Raw genomic sequence first — 25,093 nt, 5'->3', positions numbered from 1 at the left:
CCAACATCTTTGGTGGCAGATTAACTCTTCTTGATCAAAGTAGCCAAGTCTTCTGAACAGGTACACATCATGACTGGGCATGAGCATGGTTACTGAAAAAAACAAAACAAAAAAACAGTGTCCCAAGTCACCTGGCATGGTTTTCTCACCGTATGGCAGAAGCAAATGCTACAAAGCTGAAAAGGGCAGAATTGAAGAAAATGCCAGGGGGTCCAGACAGCCCCATCCGCTTTAATGATATGCCCAGAGATTGCCCAGATTTTTGAATTAGGATATATATATATGTGTATATATATATATATTTTTTTTTTCAAGAAAAATATTGATGATTTTTTTCAGCAGAGACTCACCCTCCATACCCTGCAGAAAATTCGTTTCCTTCCTAGTGGCAGTTCTGGTACCATTTCCACTTAGAAATTCTTTGACTTTTACTTTCTCTGCATTTTCTGTTAACCAGCTGCCACCCAAGATTGGACTAAACCCTCTGCCCCCTGTTAAAAAAGAAAAGAAGGAACATCGCATACAACACAACCCTCTAATAAGTACATTCGCAACTTCTATGCAAGGCGCCTAAGAAAACTCAAAGGTTAATATATTCTAACTAGATGTTGGGTATAGAATGTCAGATCTGTCAAATTTCATTATAACTTGCTGCTCATTGAAAAAGATTTGATTTCTTTTGCCACTGTCCTACTATGTTCAAGGCACAGACTGCCAGCAGCAGCCCACTGAAGACCACAGGCTGGCAGTGAGCGGGCTCGGGTGGGAAACCAGCCGCAAGGACCATCTGCTTCCGATTTCTAGCTGAGCCAAGATGTGCAGTGAAGTGCATTCCATTCACCAGGCCAGCTTCTCCCCTGCTCAAGTTATTAGTGTTACAAGTGAAATGATCTTTTCCAAACAGCAGGGGAGCTATAATCCTTATGGAACAGGACCTTAAAACACACACATGCACCCACAAAAACACATACCCACATACACATGCACGCACAACATTCAGACATCGTTTGCTAAAGTTGTGTGTAAGGCGGCTTGTAAATTTAATTACAGCCTTCATGGGGTTTATAAAGTATGTTTTATTAAGCATGATAACCTCTGAGGCAGCAGCTTATACATTGGCCTCATTTAGTCTAATTGAATGATCGAATATCTTTAGGATGCTTTTTGCGGGCATGGTTGAAAATGACAAGGCGGATGTATTTAAGCCATCTTAAAGTGTAACGGCTTTCAGAGCGTAATGGGTTTTTAGGAATAATCAATGGGAGCCCTTGCTTGGTGAGCCCATGTGAGCCAATCTTGTGCAAGTAGACAGTGTGGAGGCTAGTTAGCCTGTTATTACATCCCAAAGGGGCCAAATGACTGGTTGTCGCTGTGTATGTTGGGAGAAGGTATGTCTTTGTTATTTGGTGTTGATTTTCTGTCTTTCTCAAGGTTGGGCATTAAAAAAAAAAATATGGAGGTGAATTAGCAAGACTGATTGTGCAATAATGTAATAGAAGAGCAGGAGGAGAAGTCAGAAGGTTTTAATTAATTAATGTGGCCAATGTGCATCTACTAACTCATGCTTGCCACTGGCTTAGGTGCTCAGGATACAAATAAGAAAGACTTGGGACCTGCCCTTGAGGAGGTGTGATGGAACTGTGGTGGTGGTCTCATTTTGGTGCTTCCACATTCAATGCTTGACTCTGGATTGTCACATGCCCTCTACAGGCTGGTCTGTAAAATGGAGATGGCAATGGCCAACTATCGGGGAGTGTTGTCAGAATTAAATGAACTAAGGTACATAAAAGGACAAAAGCCCATGATAAGAAGTTAGAAGGTGTTCAGTATATGTTAGTTTCTAATCCCCTGTAGTTCAAGGACCTGTAAATTTGTAGATGACCTTCCGGCAGATTTCTCCTGCATGGATCCAGGGAGGCTGCCTTGGCTGTGGTTCTCTGGCTGGTGTCTGCTAAGCCCCAGACCAGGGAAGGGCCTGCAGAGGGCACCATATAGAGTAATGAATAATTAGGCACCTAATGTCTGCTTTTGGTTCTGGGTGAAAGAGAGAATGATTGAGACTGATTTCTCAAAAAATGAACGTTGTTTTCCTTTCAAAGCAAAGATCACATAAATTCACTTAACATGAGGAGAGGGAAGGAGGATGACAAAGTTTCTTATTTCATAGACTAAGAAAATGAGACCCAACAGAGACAATTACCTGTCATTACGCAGCTAGTTCTGAGCCCTCCAATGCAGAGATCCAAACATTCAGTGTCTCTATTGCTGCTGTATCACCTGTTTCCCAATGTTTGAAGAGCTATGTCCTGAATTCTGTAATCAGTTGGATTCAGATGCCATAGCTGCCTCTGCTGATTATATTATACACCTGCCAGTGCATCCTTGTGCTTTACTCATGTTTACAGACAGAAATGGAGGCATCTAGCAAAACCCACTTATTGGATCAGTGGGAAAGCTAACGACGAGTGTCCCAGGTAGGGTCTCCCCCAACTTTGATTCTTGCGTGAGACTTGTGAAGATTTGTGTGCAAGAATTTTATTGGGGTGATGTCAGAATCAATACCTACAGAGAAGTAAAAGGAGGAGCTACGAATCCATGCAGTCCCCACAGAGGTCTAGGTAATCCTACATGGAATCCAGAAGCTGAAATGGCCTTGCAGACCTGTTCCAAACTGGGCAAGGGGGCCAAGACTTTGGACTCAGAATGACTGACTGGTTGTTGAATGTGAGCCATCTCAGGCAAAAAGAAGAGACTTTTGACTAGATGGACATTTCAGCCAAAGACAAAATCCAGAGGGGTTTTCAGCTGAGAGCTGTCAGGCTCTAATGTTCCTGCTAGTTGGAGGGCATCTAGATGGTGTGCCAGAGGACCCATTGGTACCAAAGAAATCAAACAGCTTATGTAAGGACACCTACCAAGTTAGTGGCAGACTTGGGCCTGGAATTAATGGGTCCCAGTCTATAGTTATATTAGTTTCCCAAATGAACAGGTAAAGGCTTGATGTCCTATTTGAGCAGAATCTACACAGCATATCCAGGAGCACTCTTTTTCACTGAGACATAATAAGGGACAGGGAAAGTTGTCCAGTTGTGGGAACCTTTGACACATATGAGAGGTCAGGGAATGAATGAAAGAGAAATTTGTAGTGTAACTCTGAACCCATGCAATCAAATTTCTGTTTGAACCTTCAAACAGTGTCTTGGTAGAAGCATGTGTTGGCAGCTCCCTAGGGCACTGTTTCAGTGGAGAGGAGGATTTGGGTGAGAGAAAGTGGAAGAAAAGGGTAGCACTGGAGTGAAAAACTGGTGTTTCTTAGTCCCTATACTTTTATCTCAAAAAAGCTCTCCTATAGGACATCTATTCAAGAAAAAAAAAAAAGAAAAAAAGAAAACCCAAATATGAAGCATTTATGGTGTGAGGTGATACATTCTTTGTTTCAAAGGAGAGCTTTGGAGAATAAATCCAAGCTCAGATAATCTTTTAAAAAGAGCAAATTCGCAAATGACCCGATTTCATTCTTTTTAATGGCTGAGTAATATTCCATTATATATAGCTCTCTATATTATATATATCATATATATATCTATTATAGTATATGTCTATATATCTAGATATATATATATAATATATATAACATATATATATTTTCCATTTGCAACCATGTGTGTAGAACTTGAGGATATTATGCTAAGTGAGGTAAGTCAGTCAGAGAAAGACTATGAGGAATTTAAGAAACATGAACAATGGGGAAGGAAAGGAAAAATAAAATAAGACAAAAACAGAGAGGGAGGAAAACCATAGAAGACTCTTTTTTTTTTTTTAAAGATTTTTATTTATTTATTTGACAGACAGAGATCACAAGTAGGCAGAGAGGCAGGCAGAGAGAGAGAGGGAAGCAGGCTCCCTGCTGAGCAGAGAGCCCGATGTGGGACTCGATCCCAGGACCCTGAGATCATGACCTGAGCTGAAGGCAGCGGCTTAACCCACTGAGCCACCCAGGCGCCCCCATAGGAGACTCTTAACTGTAGGGAATAAACTGAGGGTTGCTTGAGGAGAGTTAGGTGAGGGGATGCGGTAACTGGGTGATGGGCATTAAGGAAGGCACTTGATGTAATGAGCACTGGGTATTGTATGCAACTGATGAATCACTAAATTCTATCTCTGAAGATAATAATATACTATATGTTAACTAAATTTAATTTATATTAAAAATAACACCCCCCAAAATCCCCAAATAAAATGAAGTAGAAATGCAATCCACCAGAAAAAAAATAAAGAGTAAATTTGTTTAGAACTGAAAGAAGGCTTTTAGATATCTTCTACCCCATGTAATCCTACTCTTTAATGTCTATTTCCTTTATGCCTTCAATTGGATGTTTTATTTGTTATAATGTTTCAAAGTATATATAAGAATATAACATGTTTAGAGAAGGCATCTCGATTTTTGGGACATTGTCCTTTTTATGTTCTACTGGCAGAGAACAAGATGTAAATGACTTGAAAACCCACAGGGCACCAAAAATCTCTAAGCTGGTACCTTTTCTCTGGATCTTGATGGGACAAATCCAATAGACTTATTTCTGTCTTGTTCACTGATCCAACAAAATGGACAGCCATTTCTTTTTTTTTTTTTTTTAAAGATTTTATTTATTTATTTACTTGACAGATCAGAAGTAGACAGAGAGGCAGGCAGAGAGAGAGAGAGAGAGAGAGAGAGAGAGAGTGGGGGAAGCAGGCTCCCTGCTGAGCAGAGAGCCCGATGCGGGGCTTGATCCCAGGACCCTGGGATCATGACCCGAGCCGAAGGCAGAGGCCTCAACCCACTGAGCCACCCAGGCACCCCTGGACAGCCATTTCTATAGAGGATCATGGACTGCCCCCCATGAGAGGCAGAAATAGAATTTCCACATGCACTTTGGGCATTTTTCCTACCACATCTCTCTTAATGGTTTGGTGGATGCTCTTTTCCTACTCTCCTGCCTTTCCATATCCCATCACAGAACCTGTATTTATAGTTGAGAACTTCTTTCATCTCTCTTCCCTCCCTCTTTTCCTCCCTTCTACTTGTCTTTCCTTCTAACATTCATTGAGCTCCTCTTATGTTCCAAACACTGTGCTAGTTACTTAGCAGTTTTTCAGTTATAATGAAGACAGGAAACTGCTTTCAAAACACTTGGCCTCAGTACAGGTAAGCAAGCCACCCCAATCCAGTGTGATAGCCACTATTATGGGAACCTACCGAGTGCTCAGGGAGGACAGAAAAAGGGCTATAGGGTTGGTGGTTAGGGGTGGGTTGGTTGCATTTCCTGCAGGAAGTGACAGTGACACTTCGTTTAAAGAATGAAAAAGTGTTGCAGACAAAGACAGATGTTGAGAAGGAGGGTGGTGGCAGGAGTTTTGTGCTGCAAAAGAATAGCACAGCAAAGGTCTGAGGGAGAGCCTGGTAACTGAAAATAGCCTAGTGTGCCTGGAGAGTCTTACATTACCTGATCACATTTTCTCTGTAGATAGATCTGCAGCTTACCATCTGTTTTTATATGGCCCACAAGCTAAGTATAGTTCTTTTTAAATGTTTGGAAAAAAGTGAAAAGAAGACTAATATAGTATAACATATGAAAATGATATGAAATTGAAAATTCAATGTCCATAAAAAAATTATTGTTTTTTTAAATTTAATTTTATTTTTTCAGTGTTCCAACATTCATTGTTTATGTACCACGCCCAGTGTGAGAGAGGTGGGGGAATGGGTGAGCCTGGTGTTCTCCTTAATACCGACCACCAGGCTCACCCATTCCCCCACCCCCTTCCTTTTAAAACCCTCAGTTTTTTCCTCAGAGTCCATAGTCTCTCATGGTTCATCACCCCCCCTGATGCCCCCCAATTCACTTGTTCTTTCCTTTTCCTAATGTCCTCCATGTTATTCCTTATGTTCCACAAATAAGTGAACTCATATGATAATTGACTTTCTCTGCCTGATGTATTTCACTCAGCATAATCTCCTTCAGTCCTGTCCATGTTGATACAAAAGTTGGGTGTTCATCTTTTCTGATGGCCAAGTAATATTTCATTGTATGTACGGACCACACCTTCTTTATCCATTCTTCTGTTGAAGGGCATCTTGGCTCTTTCCATAGTTTGGCGATTGTGGACATTGCTGCTATGAACGTTGGGGTATAGATGGCCCTTCTTTTCACTACATCTGTATCTTTGGGGCAAATAATCAGTAGAGGAATTGCAGGGTCATAGGATAGCTCTATGTCTTTTAATTTAATTTAATTTAATTTTTATTAACATATAATGTATTATTGGCATCAGGGGTACAGGTCTGTGAATCGTTAGGCTTACACACTTCATAGCACTCACCATAGCACATACCCTCTCCAATGTCCATAACCCAACCACAGTCTCCATACCCCCGTCCCCTGGCAACCCTCAGATTGTTTTGTGAGATTAAGAGTCTCCTATGGTTTGTTTCCGTCCCAATCCCATCTTGTTTCATTTTTTTCTTCCCTACCTCCTAAACCCTCCACTTTGCCTCTCAAATTCCTCATATCAGGGAGATCATATGATAATTGTTTTTCTCTGATTGACTTATTTTGCTCAGCATAATACCTTCTAGTTCCATCCACATCATTGCAAATGGCAAGATATCTTTTTTAAAAATTTTTTTAAAAATTTATTTTCAGTGTAACAGTATTCATTGTTTTTGCACCACACCCAGTGCTCCATGCAATCTGTGCCCTCTCTAATACCCACCACCTGGGTCCCCCAACCTCCCACCCCCCGCGCCTTCAAACTGCTCAGATTGTTTTTCAGAGTTCATAGTCTCTCATGGCTCACCTCCCCTTCCAATTTCCCTCAACTCCCTTCTCCTCTCCATCTCCCCTTGTCCTCCATGCTATTTGTTATGCTCCACAAATAAGTGAAACCATATGATAATTGACTCTCTCTGCTTGACTTATTTCACTCAGCATAATCTTTTCCAGTCCCGTCCATGTTGCTACAAAAGTTGGGTATTCATCCTTTCTGATGGAGGCATAATACTCTATAGTCTATATGGACCACATCTTCCTTATCCATTTGTCCATTGGAGGGCATCTTGGTTCTTTCCACAGTTTGGTGACCATGGCCATTGCTGCTATAAACATTGGGGTGCAGATGGCCCTTCTTTTCACTACATCTGTATCTTTGGGGTAAATACCCAGTAGTGCAATTGCAGGGGCATAAGGAAGCCCTATTTTTAATTTCTTGAGGAATCTCCACACTGTTTTCCAAAGTGGCTGCACCAACTTGCATTCCCACCAACAGTGTAAGAGGGTTCCCCTTTCTCCACATCCCCTCCAACACATGTTTTTTCCTGTCTTGCGAATTTTGGCCCTTCTAACTGGTGTAAGGTGGTATCTCAATGTGGTTTTAATTTGAATCTCCCTGATGGCTAGTGATGATGAACATTTTTTCATGTGTCTGATAGTCATTTGTAAGTCTTCATTGGAGAAGTGTCTGTTCATATTTTCTGCCCATTTTTATATGATTATCTGTTTTGTGTGTGTTGAGTTTGAGGAGTTCTTTATAGATCTTTATATCGTTCTTTATAGTTCTTCATAGATCCTGGATATCAACCTTTTGTCTGTACTATCATTTGCAAATATCTTCTCCCATTCCATGGGTTGCCTCTTTGTTTTGTTGACTGTTTCCTTTGCTGTGCAGAAGCTTTTGATTTTGATGAAGTCACAAAAGTTCATTTTCACTTTTGTTTCCTTTGCCTTTGAAGACAAAGATATCTTTTTTGATGGCTGCATAATATTCCATTGTGTGTGTGTGTGTGTGTGTGTGTGTGTGTGTGTGTGTAACACATCTTGCTTATCCATTCATCTGTTGATGGACATCTACGTTCTTTCCATAGTTTTGCTATTGTGGACATTGTTGCTATAAACATTTGGGTGCATGTGCCCCTTCGGATCACTACATTTGTATCTTTAGGGTAAATACCCAGTTGTGTGATTACTAGGTCATAGGGTAGTTCTATTTTCAACTTTTTGAAGAACCTCCATACGGTTCTCCAGAGTGGTTACACCAGCTTGCATTCCCAACAACAGTGTAGGAGGGTTCCCTTTTCCCCATATCCTCGCCAGCATCTGCCATTTCCTGACTTCTTAATTTTAGACATTCTGACTGCTGTGAGGTGGTATCTTATTGTGGTTTTGATTTGTATTTTCATGATGCAGAGTGATGTTAAGCACTTTTTGTTGGCCATTTGGATGTCTTCTTCCCATTTCTTGATTAGATTATTTGTTCTTTGGGTATCAAGTTTGATAAATTCTTTATAGATTTTGGATACCAGCCCTTATCTGATATGTCATTTGCAAATATCTTCTCCCATTCTGTCAGTTGTCTTTTGGTTTTGTTAACTGTTTCCTTTGCTGTGCAAAAGCTTTTGATCTTGATGAAGTCCCAATAGTTCATTTTTGCCCTTGCTTCCCTTGCCTTTCGCGATGTTTCTAGGAAGAAGTTGCTGTGGTTGAGGTCAAAGAGGTTGCTGCCCATGTTCTCCTCAAGGATTTTGATGGATTCCTTTTTCACATTGAGGTCTTTCATCCATTTTGAGTCTATTTTTGTGTGTGGTGTAAGGAAATGGTCCAATTTCATTCTTCTGTGTGTGGCTGTCCGATTTTCCCAACACCATTTGTTGAAGAGACTGTCTTTTTTCCATTGGACATTCCTTCTTGCTTTGTCAAAGATTAGCTGACCATAGAGGTGAGGGACCATATCTGGGCTCTCTATTCTGTTCCATTGAACTATGTGTCTGTTTTTGTGCCAGTACCATACTGTCTTGATGATGACAGCTTTGTAATAGAGCTTGAAGTCTGGAATTGTGATGCCACCAACTTTGTTTTTCTTTTTCAACATTCCTCTGGCAATTTGGGATCTTTTCTGCTTCCATATAAATTTTAGGATTATTTGTTCCATTTCTTTGAAAAAAATTGATGGTATTTTGATAGGGATTGCATTGAACGTGTAGATTATTTTAGGTGGCATAGACATTTTCTAGACATTTTCACAATATTTATTCTTCCAATCCAGGAGCATGGAATGTTTTTCCATTTATTTGTGTCTTCCTCAATTTCTTTCATGAGTATTTTATCGTTTTCTGAGTACAGATTCTTTGCCTCTTTGATCAGGTTTATTCCTAGGTATTTTATGGTTTTGGGTGCAATTGTAAATGGGATTGACTCCTTAATTTCTCTTTCTTCTGTCTTGCTGTTGGTGTATAGAAATGCAACGGATTTCTGTGCATTGATTTTATATTTTGACACTTTATTGAATTCCTGTACAAGTTCTAGCCATTTAGGAGTGGAGTCTTTTGGGTTTTTCAATAAAGTATCATATCATCTGCAAAGAGTGAGAGTTTGACTCCTTCTTTGGCAATTCGGATGCCTTTTATTTCTTTTTGTTGTCTGATTGCTGAGGTCAGGAATAAACTCCAGTTGGTTGTGGTGAATAATCCTTTTAATGTACTGTTGGATCTTATTGCCTAGTATTTTGGTGAGAATTTTTGCATCTGTGTTCATCAAGGAAATTGGTCTGTAATTCCGTTTTTTGATGGGGTCTTTGTCCGGTTTTGGGATCAAGGTCATGCTGGCCTCATAAAATGAGTTTGGAAGTTTTCCTTCCATTTGTGTTTTTTAGAACAGTTTCAGAAGAATAGGTATTAATTCTTCTTTAAATGTTCGGTAGAATTCCCCAGGGAAGCCGTCTGGCCCTGGGCTCTTGTTTGTTGGGAGGTTTTTGATGACTGTTTCAATCTCCTTACTGGTTATGGGTCTGTTCAGGTTTTCTATTTCTTTCTGGTTCAGTTTTGGTAGTTTGTACATCTCTAGGAATGTATCCATTTCTTCCAGATTGTCAAATTTGCTGGCATATAGTTGCTCAGACACCGCTGGTATTTTTGTGACCCCATGGGTTCTGAGACCACACTGTCCTTGTAAGGGCTCCACTCCCCTGCTTAGCCTCTGGAGCAACATCCCTCAGTGGAGCAGACTTCTAAAACTTCCAATTTTGTGCTGCTCTACTTTACTGCTTGCTGGGAGCTGGCCCCTCCCCCATGGTCTTCCCATATACTGCCTCAGATTCACTTTGCACATCCTAACTTCCAGAAAGTGATCGCTTTTCTGTTCCTAGAATTGCTGCTCATATTTTCTATCTCCTGTTGAGTTTGTAGGTGTTCAGAATGGTTTGGTAACTATCTAGCTGAACTCCTGGGACATGGTGATATTTAGGTCTCCTATTCCTACACCATCTTGCTCCTCCCCCCAGCATGCTTTTTAAATAGTCAATTTCTATGTGTGCCATAACATAAAAAACAGGGGAATCCATATTTTATCTGATAAACAACCTTGGCTGTATTTTTTAAGCTCACCAATTAACTTTATAAAGTACTCAGCTAGTACTCAGTCCAATCATGAAATTCTGATTAAATTGGTCTGATACGGGGTGGGAGTTAGAAACTCAATGTTCTGTTTGTTCTGAGGTAGATCTTAATGTTAGAGTGGCAGGCAGAACTTAGAAAATTCAGATGGTTGAGGCACCTGGGTGGCTCAGTGGGTTAAAGCCTCTGCCTTCGGCTCAGGTCATGATCCCAGAGTCCTGGGATTGCCCCACATCAGGCTCGCTGCTCAGCGGGGAGCCTGCTTCCCTTCCTCTCTCTCTGCCTGCCTCTCTGCCTACTTGTGATCTCTGTCTGACAAATAAATAAATAAAATCTTAAAAAAAAAAGAAAATTCAGATGGTTGAGCTTCACTTCAGACCATTGAGTCAGAATATCTGGACCATGGGATCAGAATACTGTATTTTTTCAAATGTCTGACGTATTATTGTGCCCTCTCCTTGCAAATGACAATAAGCCTCATTGCTGTATGTGAAGACTGTATGTGAAGAATTGAATGACGTTGGTTTGAGGCTTACAAAATATTATCTGATTACATCCAGTGACTTGTGACTTCGGTTGAAAACATGTAATGGCATTGAAAGCCATTTGTATAATACTGGTGGTCTAAGGAGTGGTTTTCAACCCCGGCTATACATTAAAACCACCTAGAAAGCTTAAAAAGGAAAAAAAAAAAAAAGAATGAAACAACCATGACTTGGCCTTACCCTAGACCAAATTAAATCAGAATCTCCAGGGGTCAGGCCCCTATACTGTCTTTTCTCCCCCCTTAGGTTTCTTACATTATTTTAATAAAAAACTAAAATAGAGAATAATTGGCTTAAAGAAAAAATGCAGTATTTGTTTTCCAATTACTTTCCTACATCTGTTTCTTGAGTTACACTGATCTACTTAGTGTCCAGTGTCCGTACCCATTTATAACTCTGTCTATGGTTCTCATTAATTGCACAATTACCCATTTGGTCTTCCTTCATAAGCCCTCTCATTTTTTGGTACCCAGCAAATAATTTACTTTGTCTGCAGAGCCTCCCTCATTGTCCCAACTTCCAGTGACTGCTTCTTCTATAATTTCCTCTAATTTCAACACTACACCTATCAGTGACAGCGAGAATAATGCAGTACCCATCTTTGTGTCCCAGTGCAACCAGTGTCTATTTAGACAATATTTTAAGAAATACTCTTGCTGACTATGCTCCCCTTAGAGAAGGTAGACAGATTCCACTTTGTGGATGTAGTAGAGAGCTGAAGGAACTCAAACTCTTCATCTCTATTTTCTCTCTTTCCATTTGAAGTGTCTTTAGAATGAAGGTGTGAGTCTAGTCCACTGGAGAAGAATCCTATATTGGCACCCTTACTCCACCCTTATCTCACTTCCATGCCATTGGGAGAAGATATTAGATCAGGTGAAATGTTCGTTATAATGATAAACAGCTTATGCCAGATATCACTGCCCTCGTGAGGATTGTAATGGACCACAGCTTGGAAATACACCTCTTGATCTTAGATCTCCTTTGGCATCTTCTAAACCTATCTTGATGTTCTCTTACTTGGAATAGGAATCTTACGTTTACCCCAAAGCTCATGTGAACCATTTTGATCTTCATCCATCACTTCTTCATAACTCATTTGTTGAGTACCTTGTGGGCCAAGCCTTACATCAGGCCCTGTGAAACCTTTGTAGGGCAACTAGTTAAGTACCTACAGCTTTCAGAGCTGGGGTTTAAAGACTAACAGATTAGCAATTCCTTACAAAGTTTCCCCCCCCAACTCATTCTATTTTAATTAATTAATTAATTAATTAACGACAGAGAGAGAGTGCACACAAGCAGAGAGAGTGGTGGGAACAGGGGGAGGGAGAAGCAGTCTCCCTATAGAGCAGGGGGAGCCCACTGCAGGACTCGATTCGAGGACCCTGGGATCATGATCTGAGCTGAAGGCAGATGCTTAACCCTTACCCAATAGAGCTACCCAGGTGCCCCACTCATTCTATTTTAAACTCATTTTAATTTATTAGTGAAACACTGTAGCTAAATTATCCAAGCTAAGCATATTTAGAAAAATGAAATTTTTACCTGAAATAAAAGATGTAATCTTTGCAAATGTTTATGAATGAAAGGTGAATAGGTTCCTATGCATGCAGAGAACTATAAATATAAGGCACATGCATATATGATATGGGTTGCTAATGCATATGCAGACCCTGTAACATGTCCATTTCAACACTAAATATTTAAATTCTCCTTAAAGATGCCAACAACTTTCCAATTCATGATAATTTCATTCCACTCTAAAGCCTTACAACAGTTCCAAGTATAACTGATTCATAATTTCCAGTGCTGATATTGAAGCCCCAAGTTAGGAATTGGATAATTACTGTGTAATTACATGGTTTTGGTACCTATACACACTGAGAGTGGCTGAAAAAACATCTTGGTTCATTTTGCACATTTATAAATTATTAACCTTTTCTACTGGAGTTCTTGAATTTGCATTCATATATTCAAGTAATATCTCATTTTATAAACATTTGCCCACGGCTAAAAAATAATAGCCTAATGAAAAGAAAAGCAAGTCATTGATCTTTGCTTTACAATGTTTCTGGGAAGTGAATCTCATTTTATTTTATTTTTATTTTTTTAAAGATTTTATTTATTTATTTGACAGATCACAAGTAGGCAGAGAGGCAGGCAGTGAGAGAGGAGGAAGTAGGCTCCCCGCTGAGCAGAGAGCCTGATGCGGGGCGCGATCCCATTACACTGGGATCATGACCTGAGCTGAAGGCAGAGGCTTTAACCCACTGAGCCACCCAGGCGCCCCTGAATCTCATTTTAGAATTATCATTTCTAATCTCTAGATCTTTTGGTGAACTAACCAATTCATTTGAATTTTGGAAGTTGAGTTATTTTTGTTTTTGTTTCTGTTTTGTTTTGTTTTGTTTTTTAAGATTCTGGGACTGTGACTTAGTCACTACATGTATAATTCCAAGAAAACTTTAAAAAGAATTTACATAGAACTCTATTAGAAAAATAAGCAAAGCAAATTACATCCAGCTTTGGTGTTAACAGATGTTACCTGATGTTACCAGACTTGTATAAAGGATAACAGTAGTTTCTACTTACTGGTTACCCTTTCTACCTTTGAGGACCTATTCTTCAATGGTGTATTGGCCTGGTGGAAATGCCGATAAGGTGCTCTGCCACCCCCAGCCAGAAGATAAGGCAGGTCCCACTAATCCAATCGCAATGTTACACCTGGGAGTTTGAATACTGAGTGGGATTGTGAGAAAATGAAAACTAGGTTTGAAGCATTGTGTAGAGACCACCCTCATGCTTACATTCCCCCAAAGGCTATGATTACTGATGTTTCCCGAGGTTTTTTCTTAATGTTTTCCTTCGACTGGATGTCTTTTCACATCCTTTCAATACATGCCTTTTATTCCAGTGAGTGAAGTCTTATGTAATACTGAATTTTTCTATAATATTTATAATCAAAGCACCTTAAAACAACTCGGAATTTCTGAGATAATCATGGATTTACAGAGATTTTATATCTAGAATATAGACAAGAGGTCATTCAATCCAACCATTTCATTTTGCAGATAAAGAAATAAAAGCCCAGAAAAGATAGCTGACTTATCCAAGGTCACGTGGATATTTGGTAGCAGAACAGGAAATAGAATTAAATTTGTTCAGTTGTACCAGTGTACATTGCTGGTGTTAGATCCATAGATTTTAAAGATATAAGAAAACTTAAAGGAGAGCCTGGGTCCATTTATCTAATATAGACAATGTATTGTCACCATCTTATAGGTGAGCTGAGACTCTGAACATCTGCAACTTGCCTGGATTTGTAGATACCAAATGCTCCTTTAAAGTCCATACCCATTCAGATTTTCCTCTGGGGAACTCTGTTTCCCAAAATCTCAATCCATTGGTTCTAATCAGAATGATCCTACTTCTAGAAATAGATACATGAACCAGGTCTGGCTAATCAAAACACTTCATTTCTCTGGTTATAGTTATTGGTGATCATAGGACTAAAGCTATATATGACATGGAAGTCAGGGAGCTTTACCCCTGAGGCTTTTGCTACAAGTGTTGGGAAGGTGGAGTTCTCCTTTCAGTGGTCTGGTCTGTAATTGAGTGTCCCAACAAGAAAGGAACAACACATTTTAAGTTAGATGATTCAGGGAAGGTCTATATACAAAGGCATTTTAACAAGAGTACTACAAGAGAAACTGCCAGTATCCTGAGGCTATTAAGAGTGGAAGAGCTGTCTCCCTCAGGCAAAGGGATGATGGGAAGAGTAGTTAATAAGTAATCAGACAGGGACAGTCATGTTGAATAGATCACTTTGGTCATGGGATATAGACAATCCAACCTGACCTTTTAGGAAGGGAGCCAGATGAATGAATATGTCGCCCTCATTCTCTTTCCTCCTGCCATGGCTTACTATTGGTCAAATTTAGCCAATGCACAGGAGTTTTTTGATGTCCTCGACACAAGACAGCCTTCCAGGGCACAGAGCAAGGTAGATAAGGGTGGAAGAGGACAAGTATAAAGGGGCAGATTAGAAACTATCCAGAGTAATTAGAGAAACTAAGCTGAGAAGATTTTTTTTTTTTTTGGTCTTTTTTTTTCTTCCTTCCTTTCTTTCTTTCTTTATTTTGAGGGATTTTCTCAGAATTTTTCCCCTCAGGTCTCTTGACATGTAATAGATAAATTAAATTGAAAATATTTATAGTATATAATGTAATGATTTGATATACATATACAATGTGAAAGAACTATCCCCCTCCCCTGAGTTCATTAACACATCCATCCCCTTACATATTCATCCTTATTTTTCTCTTTTGGTGAGAACATTTAAGTAGTACTCTCTCAGCAAATTTCAATTATGTAATTATGTAATACAGGGTTATCCGCTATAATCACATCGCATACATTAGATCTTCAGACCTTATTTTCTAAGTGGAAGTTTGTACCTTAAAAAACTCTCCCTATTTCCCCCACCCTGATAAGCCCCTGATAATCAGTTTTCTACTCTTTGATTCTATGAATATGACTTAAAAGAAATTCAACATGTAAGCAATACTATACAGTATTTGTCTTTCTCTGTTGGTTTTATTTCATTATCATAGTGCTACATTTATCCATATTGTCACAAATGACAGGATTTCCTTCTTTCTTAAGATTGGCTAATATTCCTCTATGTGTGTGTATGTGTGTGTGTGTGTGTGTGTGTGTGTGTGTGTGTATGAAAATAGATTCTCTGCCTTGATGTAGGAACTTGCAAGAGTTTTAGCCATTTTATTTTTTCCAACTGCATAGTCTCCTCCCCCATTTTGATTATCCAGCTATCCATTTAGTGTAGCTGTAGCTCACGTTTCCCAACTCCAGGAGCAATTGTAGAGAATGGTAAGGCCTGAAAGAGCCTCAGAGATGCTCTAGTATAATCTTTGGATTTTACGTGTGAGGAAACTGCAGACCAGCGTGACAGAGTAACTCTGTAAAATATGTATTATTATTTCATATTACTCATGAGGAAAAACAGCATCATAAAAGTCAAACAAATTGCCCTGAACCACATAGCCAGTAGGTGGTAGGGCTGGGCTGAAACCCATATGTGTCTGCTTCAAGTGGTCTTTTAATTAAATCACGTCAGTTGAACTCCTGAGATACCATTTCAACTCCTGACATGCAAGAGTTGTGTTTTGTGAAGTGCAAAGAATCAGGCCATGAACCCTAACATTTGGAATGGAAAAAGTAACGAAGAGCAGTTCAGGAGTGTTTACTTTCTGCCCTGTTAGAGTTAGAGCCCTTCTTCTTCTGAGCAACTTCTGAATAGTCAACCCTATAATGGCTGACATGAATTCCATCTTGGCCACTGAATTATTGTCACCTATGGTCCTACTGTTCTAGCTGTCCTTTGATTATGTTGGATGTATCCTTACTCCTTCATAACTTTTTGTGCTTATATTAGAGTGTTTATTTTAGGTCTCGGAGGCCACTTTGATTCGAGGTTAGTAATTCCCTCAGAAAATTTTTCTGGAGTTTGAAAATTCCAGTTTGAAATTACTATGCGTTTTGTGAACATAACACATCTCATCTTTTCCTGTGATGATTCAATTAGTTCCCTGTCTATAGACTATGAATGCCTTTATGGTAGAGTTTCTGTTTTCTGTCTTTGCTTCTCCAGGATTAAGACAACACCTGCCCCTAAATGTGTGTTTATAGGTATTTATAAATGTGACTGGACATAAAGGACACACCCAGTTGGAGTCAGTCCAGTAGATATAATAAAGTGTAGTAGTGTACTCACTCTCAGGGCTCATACACTGTTAGAAACTCCTCATTCTATAGATGGGGGAACTGAGAAAGCAGCTGAAATGAACTACGCAATGTCACAGAGCTATACTTTAGCAGATCTGGGAATAGAATTTAGGAGGGATCCTTCCTTGTCTTGTGGGACCTTTCTACAGCAACTGTGATTAGCAAACACCTTTTTAGCTATACAAGTCTTTATTGAAATAAAATGGGATTCAGCACACTATACCAGATTGTTAGAAGTAGAACTGTTTTTTTAAAAAATAATTTTAAAATAAACATATAATGTATTTTTAGCCCCAGGGGTACAGGTCTGTGAATTGCCAGGTTTACACACTTCACAGCACTCACCATAGCACCTCCCCGCACAATGTCCATAACCCCACCACCTCTCCCTCCCCCCACTCCCCCCAGCAACCCTCAGTTTGTTCTGTGAGAATAAGAGTCTCTTATGGTTTGTCTCCCTCCAGATCCCATCTTGTTTCATTTATTCTTTTCCTACCCAACCCCCCTACATTGCATCTCCAAGAAGTAGAAAACGATTTTGATTGCTATTGTTGGTAGTGTTGGCAGAGGGAGCAGGGGCCAGACAGAAGACTTGGTGCTCTGCCTGCTGCTCCCACCCACCCTACCCTCTACATCTAGGCCTTGGAAGGGTTCCATGGAATACAGTTTGAAAAACACTGTGCTAAACTCTGCCCCTTTGGTTTTTGATTTAGCTCTATAAATAGCTAAACAAATTCACAAAGGAACAAAACAAAATCCTGCATACATCCACTGCCCACCACTCCTCTTCTAAACAGGAAGTTTTGACCACTTGGGAACCCCAATGGGGATCAGAGGAGCAAGTAGTCATTTTCAGCCCAGCAAGCACAAAATGCCCATTCTTGCACTTTGAGCAAAGGCTGTGCAGCCGGGCGGGGCTCCTGTGGCCCATCTGCAGGGCTGTATCTCACAGGAAGTGGTGTAGCTCTTCAGAGATAAGTTTCACTGGAGAACAAAGAAGGATTTTGTTCACTGGCTCAAGAATGATGCATTGACCCTGGACTCAGCTTTTTAATTCATGTAGCTGGAAACAAGGCAAAAATGACCCAATGTGCTCATTTTTTCTCTTTCCCGAGTCAGGCTGAGTGGCAACCCCTTTTTGTCTTCCAAAGAGACTCAGAGGTCACTGTCTGTCCTTTTCTATACTAGTCATTTCCACTAACCCACCACACTCCCTAAAATTAAGCTTGAACGTTTTATAATTGTGCTTACTTTACACATTTTTTTTTCCCCTTCTGGGAGTCTCGGCAGCTGAGCATGTTGACAGGAAGATTGCTATGAATGGTGGAAGCTATTGCTAAGAGGTTTTGAACTTAATAGTCCCAGCAAAGTGTCACAGAACCATAGTGTTAGAACTTTTCCATGTCTGGAGAAACATGCTTCTTTTGTTATTTTTAATTTTATGTAATTTATTATTTTTTCAGTGTTCCGAGATTCATTGTTTATGCACCACACTCAGTGCTCCATGCAATACGTGCCTTCCTTTATACCCACCACCAGGCTCACCCAACTCCCCACATGCTTCTGAATGAAAAGGGACAGGCCTGGGTTTGAACTCCGTTTCCATCAGCTAAACCTTGAGCAGTTTTCTGACTTGTCTGTGCATGACCTTTCTCATTGGCAAAATTGGAATAATGATAACGCTGTTCTCATTTCAAAGATGAAAAACTGAATCCCAGAAAGGAGGTAGGTTCTGTGGAACACCTGCAGCATGTAAATGCCCAAGGTGCATGGGCAGGGCTCCTTGTGTGTGCTCAGAAGCTGGCCTGCTGGTGTGGCAAATACCTGACTCTCCATTTGGTGTCTCCATTGTAGCTTTGGGGGCACAGGGCTGACCACATCTGACTTTCCAGAAGCTGTACATTTCCTGGGAGATAATGAGGTGTGGTATGGCGGGAGACAGGATTTATATGGCAGTTAAATGTAGTTTGGTATCAAAAATATGATTGCATTATTCACTGTGGCATAGCAAAGATCACCTCTGCCCTCTTGCTTCTGGCTGGATCAGCAGATATAGACCACGATTAAGGAAACACTGTCAAATATTTCTTTATAGTTTAATTTCCCTCTTACTCTCCACTGCCTGCAATGCCCTTGCCTTTGGGAAAAGTGGTAGGATAAACATTTTTTTTTTTTTTAAATCAGTTTGTCCTTCTTGCTTTTAGGGGATGATTTAAGGATACTGATTGGCTCTGGTGGTGGAATGTCATCTTCGGCATGTGGCATGTGGGATGGGATGGCAAAGTAGGGACCGAGAATCTCCATCCAAAGCAAACTGAGGACATTTTGGCAGGTAAGAAAGTCCTGAGATGGGGAGAATGCTGCCTCCTGAAGCAGCCCATTTCATTTCTGAAATGCTGCACTTGTTCGAAGCACACACTTTCTAACAATTAGAGAAGTTGGGTGATGGGTTGGGTCAAATGTGGATTATGAGCTGTTAGTCCCAGGAAGCGGTTAAACATAAACTGAATGTTAACCTTTTCAGGGAAGCTGTCAAAGGGATTCCTCCCTCTAGATCAGGCAGTCCTGGGCTTACGTATTAATTATGCCACTTTATTCTCTAAGTTCTGAGCCTCAGTTTTCTCATATGTAAAATGGGGCTAATAATGCTTACCCACTGTGTTGTTCTGGGGATAAATTATGATGATCTATATAAAATGCCCAACATATGATAGGTCATCAATCAATGTAGTTTTCTACTTGCTTAGTTCCTTAGAGACATAGGTATTGGATCTTGGGGAGAGTAAATATCTTTATCAATGGAAAAAATTTGTAATGGAAGATTTCAGGCACTGTGGGAAATGGGTGGGGAAATCTTTTTGAGAGTGGTATTATGAGTGCATTTGTGTGAGGTCAAGTTTCTATATTAGAGAATAATTCATCTCAATGTTCTAGGTCAATGTGGGTCATGTGAAGCACAAGAGAGCATCAGTGGTCCGGACAATCAGAATCTCTATTGAAGGATTGGGGTATTTATATTAGCAGGGATACCATGGACATGGATTAGATTGGATTGAGGGGAAGATATGAAGTGGTAAGAGGCAAGGGTCTAGGATTTTTTGAACTTAGTAAAGTCTACATTTGAGGGAGAACATCAATCTTTGGTGTTCTTACGTTATTACACTCTATATATTGACCTGTGTCTTCTTTACTAATCTGAACTCCATGGAGGTGGGAACAGCACTTTATTTACCTTTGTACTTCTAGCCTTTATCACAGTGCTTGATCCATAGACAATCGAGGAAATTGTTGTTCAAGTGCTCTGCAGGTTAAGAGAATGGGTTGGAGTATTGAACTGTCTGTGTTTGCATCCTACACCTGCCACTTACTATGTAACTGTGAATAGGTTAGTCACTTAACGACTTCAGACCATAATTTCCTCATCTCTAAACTGGGGATAATAATTATAGATATAGTGTTTGAAGACACAAGGTGATTAAATTATAGGTATAAGACATCTAAAATAACCTGGAAAATAATGAGAGCTTAGTAAGATTAGTGATAATGTTGCTGTAATGATAAAATTCTAGAGGGCAGAACTGCAACCAGAGGTTAGCAGCAACATGGATGTATTTCAGCACAAGAAAAGAAGTAATTTTCTGATGAAGGAAGGGGCGTATCTGAAGGCTGAATAGGCTGACTTAAAAAGTTGTGAGTTATAGTAATGAGAACAGTGTGGTGGTGGCCTAAGGATAAACACATGAAGAATAGAATAGAATAGAATAGAATAGAATAGAATGCAGAAGAGTCTAGATATAAATCTGTATACATATGGTCAATTGATTTTTGACAATGATGCCTGACCATTTAATGGGGGAAACGATAATCTCTTCAACTGATGGTGCAAATACTGTATACCTGTATACAAAAGAATGAAGTTGGACCCCTACCTCATGTTACATATAAAATCAGCTCAAAATAGCTCAAAACCTAAATACAAGAGTTAAAACTATAAAAAAATGAAAAGGAAACATATAACTAATCTTCATGACTTTGGCTTTGGCAATAACTTCTTAGACATGACTCTGCAATTATAAGCAACATAAGAAAAAATAAGTTGGGGGCGCCTGGGTGGCTCAGTGGGTTAAGCCGCTGCCTTCGGCTCAGGTCATGATCTCAGGGTCCTGGGATCGAGTCCCGCATCGGGCTCTCTGCTCAGCAGGGAGCCTGCTTCCCTCTCTCTCTCTCTCTGCCTGCCTCTCCATCTACTTGTGATTTCTCTCTGTCAAATAAATAAAATCTTAAAAAAAAAAAAAAGAAAAAATAAGTTGGACTTCATCAAAAGCAAAAACTTTATTTCATCAAAGGACACTGTCAAAAGAGTGAAAAGACAGCATGAGAAAGAATACTGGCAAATCATATACCTGATAAGTGTGTAGTATCCATAATATGTATAGGATTCTTACAACTCAACCACAAAATGACAAAAAGTTCAGTTAAAAAGTGGATGAAAGACTCAAATAGACATTTATCCAGGAAGATAAACAAATGGTCATAACAGGCACATAGAAAATGCTCAGTGTCATTAGTTATTAGAGATTTGTAATCAAAAGCATAATAAATTACCACTTCATATCCATTAGGATAGTTTTAATTAAAAACAACAGAAAGAATCTGAGGGGTTTGAAGTGGCAGGGGGGTGGGAGGTTGGGGTAAAAGGTGGTGGGTATTATAGAGGGCACGGATTGCATGGAGCACTGGGTGTGGTGAAAAAATAATGAATACTGTTATGCTGAAAATAAATAAAAAAAAAACAGAAAGTAGCAGGTGTTAAAGATGTGAAGAAGTTGGAACCTTCATATATTGCTGGTGGGAATGTAAAATGGTGCATCTATTGTGGAAAAAAGTTTGAGGGCTCCTTAATAAGTTAAATAGAATTACCGTATGAACCAGTGATTCTACTCCTATGTATATATCTTAGGTAATTGAAAATAAGTGTTTGAAAAATGTCTGTAAGAATATTCACAGTACCGGGGCGCCTGGGTGGCTCAGTGGGTTGAGCCGCTGCCTTCGGCTCAGGTCATGATCTCAGGGTCCTGGGATCGAGTCCCGTATCGGGCTTTCTGCTCAGCAGGGTGTCTGCTTCCCTCTCTCTCTCTCTGCCTGCCTCTCTGCCTTCTTGTGATCTATTTCTGTCAAATGAATAAATAAAATCTTAAAAAAAAAAAGAATATTCACAGTACCACTATTCACAATAGCCTCAAAATAGAAATAACAGAAAAGGCCATCAACTGACAGATAAATAAGATGTGGAAAATCTGTATTTTGAAACACCATTCAGCTATAAAAAGGAATGAAGTATTGATATAGGCTAGTACATGGGTGAATCCTGAAAACATACGGAGTAAAAGAAGTCAGACACAAAGACCCCATATGGTGTGATTTCATTTATATGAATTGTCCAGAACAGGCAGATCATAAAGACAGAAAGCTGATTAGTGGCTGTGGGAAAGAGGGAATGAGTGACTGCTTATCGGATATGGGGTTTCCTTGTCAGGAGATAAAAATTTTCTGCAACTAGATTGTTGTAATTGTTGTCCAATCTTGTGAATGTATGAAATGCCACAGAACTGTATGTTTTGAGATAGTTAAGATGGCAAATTTTATGTTGCATGTACTTAACTACAGTAAAAAAAAAAAAAAAAAAAAAAAAAAGGAAGTAGTGAGATTCCTTTTGTAGCCAATATTCAAGTAGAGACTGAAAAGGCCTCCACTGGGGATGATGTCCGGGGAACTCCACAGGGTGATGAAGGCTGGACAAGATGACCGTGAAGGAATCAGTGACCTGTGAATGATCCTTGACAAGAGCAGTCCTTGTTAGGAAGTCGGGATGCCACATCCAGGCTCTGTGACCCTGGGTGCTACTTACTCTGTCTCATCTGTAATGCGAGGACAGTAATTACAGGGTTGCTGGAAGGGTATATGGTGAATGCACAATGCCTGACCCATATGAAGTGCTATGTAAAGGCCAATCCCTTTTCTGGTTTTGGGATTCTATAATTCCTTAAAGGAACCTCCTAGTAATCAAAAATACATTTTCAAGAGAATCAAGAAGTGCTTGGGCCACTGTGGAAGACCCACAGAGATCAGGCAAAGGTGAACACAGTCCCTTCTCCTGAGAAAACCACTGCCACCAGACCCATTTCCCAGGCCTTGAAGGGTTTTGTTCCTCATCTCTGTCTTTATTTTCTTCAGCTTCCATCGCTGAATAGGATGGAAAACTGGACCAAGCCCCTGTCAAGCCCGTGAGAACACCTTCTTAGTTCTTTCCTAATTGGTTTCTGGAAAATGTTTCCATGTCCAGCTTGCTTTGTGGGTCCCAGCCCTCCCTGCGTTTTGGCTTCACAGTTTCTGTAATACTTTAGTTTGTTAGGATTCTGACTGTAAATGGTCAGTCACCTTCACTTTCTCTGAGTAATTACATCCACAAGGATTTCCAAGGCTGAGGTCAGCACTTCCACAGGCCTGTGGTATTTTCAGAGCTCATACTCATGGATTTGCCAGAAGGCTGTGATGGAAATTAAAAACAAAGGCATTCCCTGACCTCAGAATATCTCATTTACAAAGGTCAAAACTCCATGAGTGCGTGGCCCATGCCAGGCAGGGAGCTGGGGCAGATTCCCCTTCCTGTGGGTCCTGGAAAGGGAGAAATTTCAACTCACCCATCTGTCCTCCTTACCATGAATGCAGTGGCCAGGGGATCAGGGAAGGGGACTGAGATGGTGGAGGCAAGGGTGAAGGGACAGGGAGATGTGTCCTTGAGAACTCTACATCTTCACAGATGGTGTGTCATGGTCATATATTCCAGAGTCTGGAATCAAGGAATCAGAACTGGATTATAAATCTGGCTCTAATTTAGTTTCTTTATCTATTAAGTGAAAGATAAATATATTTATCTTGAGGGGTTATAGCAAAAATTAAATACGATGAAATATACAGCACAGTGCCAATAATAGCTGGTATTTACTGAGCACTTACTACATGTTTAGATCTGTTTTATGTGTTTTGAAGTAGTGACTTATTTAATCACAACAACGCTAAGAATGTAGTCATACCTTAGAGGTATTGCGTGTTTGGTTCCAGACCACCACAATAAAGAGAATACACCAATAAAGAAAGCCAAATGAGGGGTGCCTGGGTGGCTCAGTGGGTTAAAGCCTCTGTCTTTGGCTCAGGTCATGATCCCAGGGTCCTCGGATCGAGCCCTGCATCGGGCTCTCTGCTTAGCGGGAAGTCTGCTTTCCCCTCTCTCTCTGCCTGAAAGAAAGAAAAAAAAAAAAAAAAGAAAGAAAGCCGAATGAAAGTTTTTTGTTTCCCAGTATATATAAAACTTATGGTTACACTGTAGTGTAGTCTAATAAGTGTGCAGTAGCTTTATGTCCGAAGAAAGTACATATCATAATTCAAAAATATTGCTAAAAAATCCCAACTACCGACTGAGCTTTCAGTGAGTCACTGATCACAGATCACCATAACACATATAATTATAATGAAAAATTTTGAAATTTTGAGGGAATTGCCAATATGTGGCACAGAGACACAAAGTGAGCAAATGGTGTTGGAAAAATGGCACCAAAGATTTGCTCGATGCAGGCTGGCCATATAAACCTTCAATTCATTAAAAAAAAAAAAAGCATTATCTGTGAAGCATAATGAAGTGAAACACAACAAAGAGGGATATCCCTGCATTGTTTCAATTCCCACTGTATATATGTGGAAACGGAGTCCCAGAATAAAGGAAGTACCTTGTCCAATGTTCAGATCTATTTAGCGTTTGGAATTAAGCCTAGGTAATCTGTTCCGAGTGCCTATGCTGTTAAATATTAAGCTATATTGTCTATCTCATTTTCTTGATATAGAGGCTGAATTCCTGCTATGATGTGGCTTTCAAAATAGTTATTCCCAGGAAAGAGGGAGTTGAAATGCGTTTCTGAGATTCCTAGGATCTTGCCTCAGTGCGAAATAAAGAACCACTGTATGTCACCATCATGGCCTGACTTGGTTTTTGAGGGTCCTACTAGGAATCTAATTTTTGTTCACAAATCTGTTGCTGTGGAAAAATTCATTCAACATTCTAGAAGATCGATTTACACAAGGATGTTTTTTGCTAGTACTTATAGCAGTGGAAGTGGTGTAGTAGTAATTTTCCTCACCCTTAAAGACAGCCAGTGTGCTTATCATCTCTTTTTGTATTTTTAAAGTGTTTAGCATGAGATGGAGAGGGGAATTGGAAAATTGGTTGGGTTTTCTTTTTTGAAAGCAGAAAACAATGTAATTA

At 39.9% G+C, this 25,093-nt stretch overlaps 1 long non-coding RNA gene across 5 annotated transcripts in view; it reads left to right on the top strand.

The window, feature by feature from the left end:
- LOC309842890 overlaps window positions 1-25,093 on the top strand; it is a 256,676-nt gene that overhangs the window by 8,047 nt on the left and 223,536 nt on the right. For all 5 annotated transcript variants that reach the window (XR_014299824.1, XR_014299825.1, XR_014299826.1 and 2 more), the window contains exon 2: window positions 18,981-19,108. This is a non-coding gene — a long non-coding RNA (uncharacterized lncRNA). The remainder of the gene's footprint in view (window positions 1-18,980; window positions 19,109-25,093) is intronic.

Source organism: Mustela nivalis (genome assembly GCF_964662115.1).
Source record: "Mustela nivalis genome assembly, chromosome: 10".
Lineage (NCBI taxonomy): Eukaryota > Metazoa > Chordata > Mammalia > Carnivora > Mustelidae > Mustela > Mustela nivalis.
This window is presented reverse-complemented; position numbering and strand designations above follow the sequence as displayed.